We start from the raw sequence: 14123 nt of genomic DNA, 5'->3' as shown, positions 1-14123 counted from the left end.
AGTTTAGGAACAAAAAAGACAAAAAAAGATAATAAGCTACATGGCGAATGATGCCATTTTATACAAGGTTTATAAACCTGTAACACAAGACTATGTAATTTTTATAGACACATACATATGCAGGAAAAGCAGAAAACTATGCGTGGTCTGGAGACAGTATAGGTCATAAAAAATGAAAGAAAACTATGTGGACATGATAAACACATAATTTGTAAAATTGGTTCCCTGGTTTGGTGGTGGAGTAAGAACGAGATCAGGGAAGATTACACAGGGAGTTTCCACAGTCTTTGACTTTTTTCATCTCTTTAAAAAATTGAAATGAATAGAACTTAATGTTAGTATTTGATAATGTGAGAAGGTTTCTTTTTTTTTTAAATTTATTTATTATTATTATACTTTAAGTTGTAGGGTATATGTGCATAACGTGCAGGTTTGTTACATATGTATACTTGTGCCCTGTTGGTGTGCTGCACCCATCAACTCATCATTTACATCAGGTATAACTCCCAATGCAATCCCTCCCCCCTCCCCCCTCCCCATGATAGGCCCCTGTGTGTGATGTTCCCCTTCCTGAGTCCAAGTGATCTCATTGTTCAGTTCCCACCTATGAGTGAGAACATGCGGTGTTTGGTTTTCTGTTCTTGTGATAGTTTGCTAAGAATGATGGTTTCCAGCTGCATCCATGTCCCTACAAAGGACACAAACTCATCCTTTTTGATGGCTGCATAGTATTCCATGGTGTATATGTGCCACATTTTCTTAATCCAATCTGTCACTGATGGACATTTGGGTTGATTCCAATTCGTTGCTGTTGTGAATAGTGCTGCAATAAACATACGTGTGCATGTGTCTTTATAGCAGCATAATTTATAATCCTTTGGGTATATACCCAGTAATGGGATGGCTGGGTCATATGGTACATCTAGTTCTAGATCCTTGAGGAATCGCCATACTGTTTTCCATAATGGTTGAACTAGTTTACAATCCCACCAACAGTGTAAAAGTGTTCCTATTTCTCCACATCCTCTCCAGCACCTGTTGTTTCCTGACTTTTTAATGATCGCCATTCTAACTGGTGTGAGATGGTATCTCATTGTAGTTTTGATTTGCATTTCTCTGATGGCCAGTGATGATGAGCATTTTTTCATGTGTCTGTTGGCTGTATGAATGTCTTCTTTTGAGAAATGTCTGTTCATATCCTTTGCCCACTTTTTGATGGGGTTGTTTGTTTTTTTCTTGTAAATTTGTTTGAGTTCTTTGTAGGTTCTGGATATTAGCCCTTTGTCAGATGAGTAGATTGCAAAAGTTTTCTCCCATTCTGTAGGTTGCCTGTTCACTCTGATGGTAGTTTCTTTTGCTGTGCAGAAGCTCTTTAGTTTAATGAGATCCCATTTGTCAATTTTGGCTTTTGCTGCCGTTGCTTTTGGTGTTTTAGACATGAAGTCTTTGCCCATGCCTATGTCCTGAATGGTACTACCTAGGTTTTCCTCTAGGATTTTTATGGTATTAGGTCTAACATTTAAGTCTCTAATCCATCTTGAATTAATTTTCGTATAAGGAGTAAGGAAAGGATCCAGTTTCAGCTTTCTACTTATGGCTAGCCAATTTTCCCAGCACCATTTATTAAATAGGGAATCCTTTCCCCATTTCTTGTTTCTCTCAGGTTTGTCAAAGATCAGATGGCTGTAGATGTGTGGTATTATTTCTGAGGACTCTGTTCTGTTCCATTGGTCTATATCTCTGTTTTGGTACCAGTACCATGCTGTTTTGGTTACTGTAGCCTTGTAGTATAGTTTGAAGTCAGGTAGCGTGATGCCTCCAGCTTTGTTCTTTTGACTTAGGATTGTCTTGGAGATGCGGGCTCTTTTTTGGTTCCATATGAACTTTAAAGCAGTTTTTTCCAATTCTGTGAAGAAACTCATTGGTAGCTTGATGGGGATGGCATTGAATCTATAAATTACCTTGGGCAGTATGGCCATTTTCACGATATTGATTCTTCCTATCCATGAGCATGGTATGTTCTTCCATTTGTTTGTGTCCTCTTTTATTTCACTGAGCAGTGGTTTGTAGTTCTCCTTGAAGAGGTCCTTTACATCCCTTGTAAGTTGGATTCCTAGGTATTTTATTCTCTTTGAAGCAATTGTGAATGGAAGTTCATTCCTGATTTGGCTCTCTGTTTGTCTGTTACTGGTGTATAAGAATGCTTGTGATTTTTGCACATTGATTTTGTATCCTGAGACTTTGCTGAAGTTGCTTATCAGCTTAAGGAGATTTTGGGCTGAGACAATGGGGTTTTCTAAATATACAATCATGTCATCTGCAAACAGGGACAGTTTGACTTCTTCTTTTCCTACTGAATACCCTTGATTTCTTTCTCTTGCCTGATTGCCCTAGCCAGAACTTCCAACACTATGTTGAATAGGAGTGGTGAGAGAGGGCATCCCTGTCTTGTGCCAGTTTTCAAAGGGAATTTTTCCAGTTTTTGCCCATTCAGTATGATATTGGCTGTGGGTTTGTCATAAATAGCTCTTATTATTTTGAGGTACGTTCCATCAATACCGAATTTATTGAGCGTTTTTAGCATGAAGGGCTGTTGAATTTTGTCAAAAGCCTTTTCTGCATCTATTGAGATAATCATGTGGTTCTTGTCTTTGGTTCTGTTTATATGCTGGATTATGTTTATTGATTTGCAATGTTGAACCAGCCTTGCATCCCAGGGATGAAGCCCACTTGATCATGGTGGATAAGCTTTTTGATGTGTTGCTGAATCCGGTTTGCCAGTATTTTATTGAGGATTTTTGCATCGATGTTCATCAGGGATATTGGTCTAAAATTCTCTTTTTTTGTTGTGTCTCTGCCAGGCTTTGGTATCAGGATGATGTTGGCCTCATAAAATGAGTTAGGGAGGATTCCCTCTTTTTCTATTGATTGGAATAGTTTCAGAAGGAATGGTACCAACTCTTCCTTGTACCTCTGGTAGAATTCAGCTGTGAATCCATCTGGTCCTGGACTTTTTTTGGTTGGTAGGCTATTAATTATTGCCTCAATTTCAGAGCCTGCTATTGGTCTATTCAGGGATTCAACTTCTTCCTGGTTTAGTCTTGGAAGAGTGTAAGTGTCCAGGAAATTATCCATTTCTTCTAGATTTTCCAGTTTATTTGCGTAGAGGTGTTTATAGTATTCTCTGATGGTAGTTTGTATTTCTGTGGGGTCGGTGGTGATATCCCCTTTATCATTTTTAATTGCGTCAATTTGATTCTTCCCTCTTTTCTTCTTTATTAGTCTTGCTAGTGGTCTGTCAATTTTGTTGATCTTTTCAAAAAACCAACTCCTGGATTCATTGATTTTTTGGAGAGTTTTTTGTGTCTCTATCTCCTTCAGTTCTGCTCTGATCTTAGTTATTTCTAGCCTTCTGCTAGCTTTCGAATGTGTTTGCTCTTGCTTCTCTAGTTCTTTTAATTGCGATGTTAGAGTGTCAATTTTAGATCTTTCCTGCTTTCTCTTGTGGGCATTTAGTGCTATAAATTTCCCTCTACACACTGCTTTAAATGTGTCCCAGAGATTCTGGTATGTTGTATCTTTGTTCTCATTGGTTTCAAAGAACATCTTTATTTCTGCCTTCATTTCGTTATGTACCCAGTAGTCATTCAGGAGCAGGTTGTTCAGTTTCCATGTAGTTGAGCGGTTTTGATTGAGTTTCTTAGTCCTGAGTTCCAGTTTGATTGCACTGTGGTCTGAAAGACAGTTTGTTATAATTTCTGTTCTTGTACATTTGCTGAGGAGTGCTTTACTTCCAATTACGTGGTCGATTTTGGAGTAAGTACGATGTGGTGCTGAGAAGAATGTATATTCTGTTGATTTGGGGTGGAGAGTTCTATAGATGTCTATTAGGTCTGCTTGCTGCAGAGATGAGTTCAATTCCTGGATATCCTTGTTAACTTTCTGTCTCATTGATCTGTCTAATGTTGACAGTGGAGTGTTGAAGTCTCCCATTATTATTGTATGGGAGTCTAAGTCTCTTTGTAAGTCTCTAAGGACTTGCTTTATGAATCTGGGTGCTCCTGTATTGGGTGCATATATATTTAGGATAGTTAGCTCTTCCTGTTGAATTGATCCCTTTACCATTATGTAATGGCCTTCTTTGTCTCTTTTGATCTTTGATGGTTTAAAGTCTGTTTTATCAGAGACTAGTATTGCAACCCCCGCTTTTTTTTGTTCTCCATTTGCTTGGTAAATCTTCCTCCATCCCTTTATTTTGAGCCTATGTATGTCTCTGCATGTGAGATGGGTCTCCTGAATACAGCAGACTGATGGGTCTTGACTCTTTATCCAGTTTGCCAGTCTGTGTCTTTTAATTGGAGCATTTAGTCCATTTACATTTAAGGTTAAGATTGTTATGTGTGCACTTGATCCTGCCATTATGCTATTAACTGGTTATTTTGCTCGTTAGTTGATGCAGTTTCTTCCTAGCTTCGATGGTCTTTACATTTTGGCATGTTTTTGCAATGGCTGGTACCGGTTGTTCCTTTCCATGTTGAGTGCTTCCTTCAGGGTCTCTTGTAAGGCAGGCCTAGGGGTGACAAAATCTCTAAGCATTTGCTTATCTGTAAAGGATTTTATTTCTCCTTCACTTATGAAACTTAGTTTGGCTGGATATGAAATTCTGGGTTTAAAATTCTTTTCTTTAAGAATGTTGAATATTGGCCCCCACTCTCTTCTGGCTTGGAGAGTTTCTGCCGAGATATCTGCTGTTAGTCTGATGGGCTTCCCTTTGTGGGTAACCCGACCTTTCTCTCTGGCTGCCCTTAAGATTTTTTCCTTCATTTCAACTTTGGTGAATCTGGCAATTATGTGTCTTGGAGTTGCTCTTCTCGAGGAGTATCTTTGTGGCGTTCTCTGTATTTCCTGGATTTGAATGTTGGCCTGCGCTACTAGGTTGGGGAAGTTCTCCTGGATGATATCCTGAAGAGTGTTTTCCAACTTGGTTCCATTTTCCCCCTCACTTTCAGGCACCCCAATCAGACGTAGATTTGGTCTTTTTACATAATCCCATACTTCTTGCAGGCTTTGTTCATTTCTTTTTCTTCTTTTTTCTTTTGGTTTCTCTTCTCGCTTCATTTCATTCATTTGATCCTCAATCGCTGATACTCTTTCTTCCAGTTGATCGAGTCGGTTACTGAAGCTTGTGCATTTGTCACGTATTTCTCGTGTCATGGTTTTCATCTCTTTCATTTCGTTTATGACCTTCTCTGCATTAATTACTCTAGCCATCAATTCTTCCACTTTTTTTTCAAGATTTTTAGTTTCTTTGCGCTGGGTACGTAATTCCTCCTTTAGCTCTGAGAAATTTGATGGACTGAAGCCTTCTTCTCTCATCTCGTCAAAGTCATTCTCCGTCCAGCTTTGATCCGTTGCTGGCGATGAGCTGCGCTCCTTTGCCGGGGGAGATGAGCTCTTATTTTTTGAATTTCCAGCTTTTCTGCCCTGCTTTTTCCCCATCTTTGTGGTTTTATCTGCCTCTGGTCTTTGATGATGGTGATGTACTGATGGGGTTTTGGTGTAGGTGTCCTTCCTGTTTGATAGTTTTCCTTCTAACAGTCAGGACCCTCAGCTGTAGGTCTGTTGGAGATTGCTTGAGGTCCACTCCAGACCCTGTTTGCCTGGGTATCAGCAGCAGAGGCTGCAGAAGATAGAATATTTCTGAACAGCGAGTGTACCTGTCTGATTCTTGCTTTGGAAGCTTCCTCTCAGGGGTGTACTCCTCCCTGTGAGGTGTGGGGTGTCAGACTGCCCCTAGTGGGGGATGTCTCCCAGTTAGGCTACTCAGGGGTCAGGGACCCACTTGAGCAGGGAGTCTGTCCCTTCTCAGATCTCAACCTCCGTGTTGGGAGATCCACTGCTCTCTTCAAAGCTGTCAGACAGAGTCGTTTGCGTCTGCAGAGGTTTCGGCTGCGTTTGTTATTGCCCTGTCCCCAGAGGTGGAGTCTACAGAGACAGGCAGGTTTCCTTGAGCTGCTGTGAGCTCCACCCAGTTCGAGCTTCCCAGCAGCTTTGTTTACCTACTTAAGCCTCAGCAATGACGGGCGCCCTTCCCCCAGCCTCGCTGCTGCCTTGCCGGTAGATCACAGACTGCTGTGCTAGCAATGAGGGAGGCTCCGTGGGTGTGGGACCCTCCCGGCCAGGTGTGGGATATGATCTCCTGGTGTGCCTGTTTGCTTAAAGCGCAGTATTGGGGTGGGAGTTACCCGATTTTCCAGGTGTTGTGTGTCTCAGTTCCCCTGGCTAGGAAAAGGGATTCCCTTCCCCCTTGCGCTTCCCAGGTGAGGCAATGCCTCGCCCTGCTTCAGCTCTCGCTGGTCGGGCTGCAGCAGCTGACCAGCACCGATCGTCCGGCACTCCCCAGTGAGATGAACCCAGTACCTCAGTTGAAAATGCAGAAATCACCGGTCTTCTGTGTCGCTCGCGCTGGGAGTTGGAGACTGGAGCTGTTCCTATTCGGCCATCTTGCTCCGCCCCCCGAAGGTTTCGTATTTAATTCTCGATTCTGGTCTGTTTTAAAAATAGTTGAGAATAAGCCGGGCGTGGTGGCTCACGCCTGTAATCCCAGCACTTTGGGAGGCTGAGGCAGGCGGATCACAAGGTCAGGAGATCGAGACCTTCCTGGCTAACACGGTGAAACCTCGTCTCTACTAAAAATACAAAAAATTAGCCGGGTGTGGTGGCGGGCACCTGTGGTCCCAGCTACTCGGGAGGTTGAGGCAGGAGAATGGCGTGGGCCCGGGAGGCAGAGCTTGCAGTGAGCCAAGATCGCGCCACTGCACTCCAGCCTGGGCGACAGAGGGAGACTCCGTCTCAAAAAAAAAAAAAATAGTTGAGAATAAAATATAATTTCTATTCTATTAAAAATATTTCTTAGAGACACGGTCTCCCTCTGTCACCCAGGCTAGAGTGCAGTGGCACAATCATGGTTTGCTGCAGCTTCTTGGCTGGACCTCCTAGGCTCAAGCAATCCTCCTGCCTCAGCCTCCAAAGTAGCTGGGACTACAGGTGTGTGCCACCACGCCTGGTTCATTTTATATTTTAAAAATTATTTTTAATTATTATTATTATTTTTTGAGATGGAGTATCACTCTGTCGCCCAGGCTGGAGTGCAGTGGCACGGCTCATGCAATCTCCACCTCCTGGGTTCAAGAGATTCTCCTGCCTCAGCTTCTCAAGTAACTGGGATTACAGGCGGGTGCCACTGTGCCCGGCTAATTTTTTTGTATTTTTAGTAGAGGTGGGGTTTCACCATGTTGGCCAGGCTGGTCTCGAACTCCTGACCTTGTGATTTGCCCGCCTTGGCCTCCCAAAGTGCTGAGATTACAGGCGTGAGCCACCGCGCCCTGGCCATCATTTAAAAAATTTCTTACAGAGACAAGTTATCCCTCTGTTGCCCAAGCTGGTCTGGAACTCCTGGGATCAAGTGATCCTCCTTCCTCGGCCTCCCAAATTACTGGGATTATAGGCATGAGCCACCACATCAGCCAAAACAATAATTTGAAAAAGAAGAAAAAACATAGAAAAGCACTGAGCCATGAGCTCCGTCCACTTGGGACTGCAGACGCAGATCTGCTACAAATCTCTGTTGTCCTGGGCAAGTCCACTAACCTTGCTAGGCAGGGCCTGTATTCAGCAGTTTTCCAACTGGTTCTTACTCAGCACTATCTCCCCTGGTACCATAAAGGCATTATGTGTGAGGGGGGAAAGGTGGGATGTACAGGATAAAACAGATTTTTGAAAGAGAAGTTGCCTGCGTAGATAGGGAAAGTTGGGGACAGATGGACCTAGCATCCCACCTACAGCAGCCCCTACCATTCTCCACGAACCCTGGGGCTCTGAGCATGCACAGCTTGAATACCCCTAGTCCAGCCCCAACATCCCATGAGGAACCTGGAGGCTGCCTAGACTGGCAGAAATGAAGGGACAAGATTAGAGTGAGATGGGTGAGGCCGGGCGCGGTGGCTCAAGCCTGTAATCCCAGCACTTTGGGAGGCCGAGACGGGCGGATCACGAGGTCAGGAGATCGAGACCATCCTGGCTGACACGGTGAAACCCCGTCTCTACTAAAAAATACAAAAAAACTAGCCGGGCGAGGTGGCGGGCGCCTGTAGTCCCAGCTACTCGGGAGGCTGAGGCAGGAGAATGTCGTGAACCCGGGAGGCAGAGCTTGCAGTGAGCCAAGATCACGCCACTGCACTCTAGCCTGGGCGGCAGAGCGAGACTCTGTCTCAAAAAAAAAAAAAAAAAAAAAAAGAGTGAGATGGGTGAGGTGCCTAGGACACAGCATTTCAGGAGGTGCTCACTCTTGGGGTGGTTCAAGTGCCCCCCTGCCCTTGTGTGCCCTCATAGAAACCCTGCCTGCGCTCTCTTTTTCTGATAGTCATGGACACACTCATCACCCCTACTAGAAAAGCAAGCTCCTCAAGACCACGGCTCAGCTCTGTGTCTGGTTCACTCACCCCATCCAGAGGGCAAGCTCAAAGCTCGGCATGCAGTAGGTCTTAAATATTGTTGCTGAAAGATTGATTAAAGAAGGACAGAAGAAAAAAGAAAGGTAAAAAATGGCTGGGCAAGGTGGCTCACATGTATGATCCCAACATTTTGAGAGACCAAGGCAGGAGGATCATTTCAGCCTGGGAGTTTAAGACCAGCCTGAGCTACACAGCAAGACCTGGTCTCTACAAAGAATTTAAAAACAAAATTGGCTGGGCGCAGTGGAGCACACCTGTAGTCCCAGCTATTCCAGAAGCCAAGGCAGGAGGATGCCCTGAGTTCAGGAGTTTGAGGCTGCAGTGAGCTCTGATCATGCCACTGCACTCCAGCCTGGGTGACAGAGTGAGACTCTGTCTTAAAAAGAAAGAAAGAAAGAAAAGAAAGAAAAAAAAAAAACAGAGGAAGGAGAAAGCAAGCAAAGAAGAAAAGAACAAAGAAAAGAGGAGGGAAGGAAGAAAGAACGGACGGGGAGACTCCTCACCCTCTCCAAAGCCAGCATCTGGGCTGCCAGCCAACCTGGACCAGTCACTTTGCTGCTGGGGGCAATGAGTGTGGGTAATTGTTGGCTTCAGCCTTACTCATCCTTCCTGGGGGCTGTGTGCAAAGCAGAGGGTTTCACTTGCCCAGTGGGTACTGAATTATAGCTGTGGAGCCGAGTCCCATGTAATTAACCAGCAGCCGCAAGCCCCGGAGAGTCTGTGAAGGTTGCCTAGTGCACAGGTGGTTTGGGCCCTGAGCAAGGCAACTCCTAATTAGCCTTGGCCTGGTTTTTACAATCCACAGCGCTGGGACCCACCTCCTGGGAGGCTGGCTACACATTGGCTGTGGAGTTCCTTACTGGGGCTCCCAGAGTGGAATTGGGTCCCAGAAAAGCAGAATTTTGTATGTGTTTGTGCATATATTTGGGTTGGGAAGAGAGGCTTCCTTAGAACTACTCTAAGAGAGTAGTTCTTCCATTTATAATCATCTTCCTTTTAAAGATGACACACTGGTGTTTAGAGAGGTGACGTGCCTTGTTGAAAGCACTGGGGCTGAACTCCAGATATATGTGACTCCATATCAAGTTGCCTTATCCCTCCACTATAAACACTATAAACATGAAACCTTAATATCATTTACCATTCCTTGAACACTTGGTGCGTTAAATGTCAGACCTTTATTTTCTCAATTCTCACCATAACTTAATGAATAGACCCACTTATCCCCATTTTGTAGTTGAAGTTCACAGAGACAAGGGGGCGTGTCTGAGGTTATGCAGCAAACAGAGAGAGGAGCCAGGATGAAAACCAAGTCTGAAGGTCTGCAGCCCATGATCTTCACCGTGTTGTCTCTTGCTAGGGAGTGAAAGGCTGATGAGAAACGACAGTCAGCATGGGGAAGACTGGACCATAGCTTACTCTCTGGATGTTAATGGTTGATGAAGCTGGGAGGCAGAAACATACACATTGTACCTCAGATACCATTGCACTTCTTCACACTGATTAGGTGGGCACACTTTTCAAAGTCTGAATAAAGGAAGTGTTGGAGGAGGTACTGGGGAAATGGGGACTCTCAGAAATTGCTAGAAGGAGCATAAATTGGCATAGGATCTTTGGAGACCAATTGCCCCATACAACCTAGCCATCCTTCTAGGGAGGAATGAACACTCATCTATCTACGTAACATGAATGGGGCTATTCCTTCCTTGCAGCATTTTTGTAATAGAGGATATGTGAAAGCAAGTTAAATGTCAGTAGGGGAATGGATAAGGAAAATATGGTGTATTCATACAATGTGATATCATAATCAGGCATCAGCATAGATAGATCTCAAAAACATGGTGATGGGGCCGGGCGTGGTGGCTCACGCCTGTAATCCCAGCACTTTGGGGGTGCTGAGGTGGGCGGATCACCTGAGGTCAGGCATTTGAGACAAGCCTGGCAAACATGGTGAAACCCCGTCTCTATTAAAAATACAAAAATTAACTGGGTATGGTGGCTGGAGTCTGTAATCCCAGCTGCTTGGGAGGCTGAGGTAGGAGAATCGCTTGAACCTGGGAGGTAGAGGTTGCAGTGAACTGAGATCATGCCACTGCACTCCAGTCTGGGCAACAGAGTGAGACTCCATCTCAAACAAAACAAAACAAACAAACAAAAAACATAAAGATGGAAGGAAAAAACAGTTGTAGAACAATATTTACGTTATAGTACCACTTATGTACTTTTAAAAAACACATAAAGCAATACTGTATACATGTATACACATACATAAGAAAAGAATAAAAACAAGAATGGAGAGAATACACTTGAATTTTATCATTGACTTCCTTTGGAGAGAGTGGGGAGGAGTCTGGGAAGAAATATAAAAGGAACTTCAATATATTCAATTCAACAAATTGAGCCCCTGCCTTGTTCCAGGTACTTTTCTGGACACTGAGTATATGGTAGTGAGCAAAACAGACCAAAATGCCTGCACATGTGAAGCTCACATTTTGGAAAAGGAGTCAGACAATAAACTAGACAAATATGCAAAATATATAGTATGTTTCATGGTGAAAAGTACCAAAGAGGAAAAAGAAAGCAAAATGGCACACACGTAGTGTGGAGATTTCAGATAAAGTGGCCAGAGATTACCTCACCTGAAGGAGAGGAAAAATATCTCCAGATAGTTCAAGCAGATACCTAGGGGAAGATGTTTTAGAGATGTGCAAAGGCCCTGGGGCTGAGGCATGATTGACAAGTTCAAGTATTGAGCCGGCAGAGAGGCTGGGAAGTGCCATAGAGACAAAGGCAGAGAGGGAACAGGGGCTGACCTGGTGGCCAAGAGCTTTTTTGTTTACTAGGTGAGATGGAAAGCTTCTAATGGATTCTGAGCAGAGCAGTGACACAATGTAACTTTTTTCTTTTCTCTTTCTTTCTCACTTGCTTTCTTCCTTTCTTCCTTCCTTTCTGTCTCTCTCTCTCTCTCTTTCTTTTTTTTTTTTTTTTTTTTGACAGAGTCTCGCTCTGTTGCCCAGGCTGGAATGCAGTGGCAGGATCTCAGCTCACCACAACTTCCTCCTCCCAAATTCAACCAATTCTCCTGCCTCAACCTCCAGAGTAGCTGGAACTACAGGCACGCACCACCATGCATGGCTAATTTTTGTGTTTTTAGTAAAGACGGGGTTTCACTATGTTGGCCAGGCTGGTCTCGAACTCCTGACCTCGTGTTCCACCCACCTCAGCCTCCCAAAGTGCTGGGATTACAGGCGTGAGCCATCATGCCTGGTTGTAACTTTTATTTTAATAGAACCACTCTGAGTGTTGTGTGGCTAATTAGGGGGTTTGGAAAGAGGTAAAAAGGATAGCAAAAGGAGCAGAGGCAGGGAGGCCAGTTAGGAAACAAGTGCTGAGTCTAGGGTATATGATGGTGCCTCAAATCAGGTAGCAGCCATGGAGGCAGACAAGACTGCGGGAGGATCTGGCAGGAGGTAAGCAGGAGCTCAGCTGAGGACAGGAGGAATTTGAGATGCTGTTGGACATTCACATGGAGGTATTGAGTAGCAGCCAGGCTACGAGATTGGAGTTCGGAAGAGAGGCTGGGTTGAAGCATAAGTTGGGGGCAACCAGCACATAAGTGGTGTTTAGAGCCATTAATCTGTTAATTTTTTTTTTTTTTTTGAGATAGAGCCTTGCTCTGTCACCCAGGCTGGAGTGCAGTGATGCAATCATAGCTCATTGCAGCCTTCAACTCCTGGGCTCAAACATTCCTCTTATCTCAGCCTCCCAAGTAGCTATGACTACAGCTGTATGCCATCACACCTGGCTTTTTTTTTTTTTTTTTTTTTTTTTTTTTAAATAGAGGCAAGGTCTTACTATGTTGGCCAGGCTGGTCTTGAACTCCTGAGCTCAAGCGATCCTGCTGCCCTGGCCTCCCCAAGTGCTGGGATTATAGGCATGAGCCACCGTGCTCAGCCCTGTTGAATTTTTATTTCTTAAAACAGCTGAAGCAATAGGGCAGTGTCAACATCTGTTATTTCTGGGTGGTAGATACAGTGGTGTTTGGAATACTATTCTTTGTACTTTTTAGTATGTTTCAATTTTTTCTAATAAAAAATTAATTAATAAACAGCTTATAAAGCCACAGAGGCTTTAATGTGCTGAACAATTCTGTCATGAGGGCTTTGGACGTAAGGCATGAGTGCCAGCAACAAGCTGAGAAGTCAAATTCAAATATCCCCCGTCACCAACCTAAGCTCAGTGGCAGGGCTTGGCCCGTCTCTCTGGGCTCCTGTTTTTCCTATTTGGACAACGAGGGGCTGGCTTCTGACTTAGCAGCGTTCTTCCAGTGCTGATCCTCTGGGATTCAAGCTGGTGCCCCATAGGCCACTCTGCCCTCTCTGATTTTACCCCCAGGGTCTCATGCCTACTCCTACATATAAGGCCAGAAATACCCCCCAGGAGAGGCCTTTGTAGGTGAAATGTCAACTTTGCTTCCAAACAGAGAGAAACTGCAGCAAAGAGAATCAGAAAGGACAGTGCCCCATGCTCTCTTGGCCCTGGGACTCAAAAGTTCCATTGAGTGTAAAAGCTGGGAGCCCCGACGCTAAAACCCCACAATATTTACGGCTGATGAATGCATCCTGCTCAGGACTACAGAACCATATGGTGATCTATGAGCCTGAAACATGCAAATGGGTGGGTGGCCAAACCAAACTACCAATTTGTATTAGATACAGATCGTGATAATCCTATTAATAGTAATAATGTCGGTGATAATAATATTGCGCCAGATTTTGAACTCAGTGATTAATATGTATTCTCTCATTTAACCTCCACAACAACAGTGCTGTAGGGTTGTCATTTGCACGAGCTAGATTTTGCGGATCAGGAAACTGAGGCTCAGAGAGGTCAAGCAGCTCTGAGTCTCAGAGCTCAAACAAGTCTCCCTATGCTGCCCAGGCTGGTCTCGAACTCCTGGTCTCAAGCAATCCTCCCGTTTCAGCCTCCCAAGGTTCTGGGATTGCAGATATGAGACACCGCATCTGGCCCGGTTTTGATATTAGCATTCAGTTGGGGCCTTAAGCAACTTCACACTGTCCATCATCCAAGGAAAAAGCGATTCCTGGCCTAGGCAGAGGAGGGAGAGAGATGGCTTCAATAAGGTGAAGGAAAATCCCTTCCTGTCTCTGGTCTCACTTGGTTAAGCCAGACCTTCTAAGCCATTAATACTTGCTGGAGGGCAGCCCAAGAGGTGGAGGAGGCTGGGCCTGCCATGAGAGATGTGCCAGAACTGGGCTGGGGGTGCAAGCCTGGGAAGATGGATCCAGCTTCAAGACTCTGGGAGCAGCCACACCTGGTCATGGATCTCCTGGGCTGAGATGTCCTCCAGACCTTCTGAACCATAAACTGCTTTTACTCACCATTGGCTCCCCAGTGCCCAGCACAGTGCCTGACCCTTGGAGGGTGATGAATGAATACATGTCCCCTACTAGGCTGTGAACTCCTTTAAGGAGGGCACCACTTGGGGATCACTACAGTATTGCCCCCTCCTCCCCTCCCCAGTGCCTGCCACAGTGACCTGCTGATGACCATGGAGCCAAATCCCTTTCTCCTCATTAGAAGCTCTCA

At 44.7% G+C, this 14123-nt stretch overlaps 4 protein-coding genes across 20 annotated transcripts in view; all 4 read left to right on the top strand.

Annotated features, from left to right (window-relative positions):
* LOC126943915 (metallothionein-1F) overlaps positions 1-14123 on the top strand; it is a 110393-nt gene that overhangs the window by 21863 nt on the left and 74407 nt on the right. The gene's annotated exons all lie outside the window — the stretch shown is intronic.
* LOC126943908 (metallothionein-1E) overlaps positions 1-14123 on the top strand; it is a 339166-nt gene that overhangs the window by 257400 nt on the left and 67643 nt on the right. The window lies entirely within an intron of this gene.
* Positions 1-14123, top strand: part of LOC126943900 (metallothionein-2) — an 894508-nt gene that overhangs the window by 830217 nt on the left and 50168 nt on the right. The gene's annotated exons all lie outside the window — the stretch shown is intronic.
* MT3 (metallothionein 3) overlaps positions 1-14123 on the top strand; it is an 892117-nt gene that overhangs the window by 848962 nt on the left and 29032 nt on the right. The gene's annotated exons all lie outside the window — the stretch shown is intronic.

Source organism: Macaca thibetana, chromosome 20, assembly GCF_024542745.1.
Source record: "Macaca thibetana thibetana isolate TM-01 chromosome 20, ASM2454274v1, whole genome shotgun sequence".
Classification (NCBI taxonomy): Eukaryota; Metazoa; Chordata; class Mammalia; order Primates; family Cercopithecidae; genus Macaca; species Macaca thibetana.
This window is presented reverse-complemented; position numbering and strand designations above follow the sequence as displayed.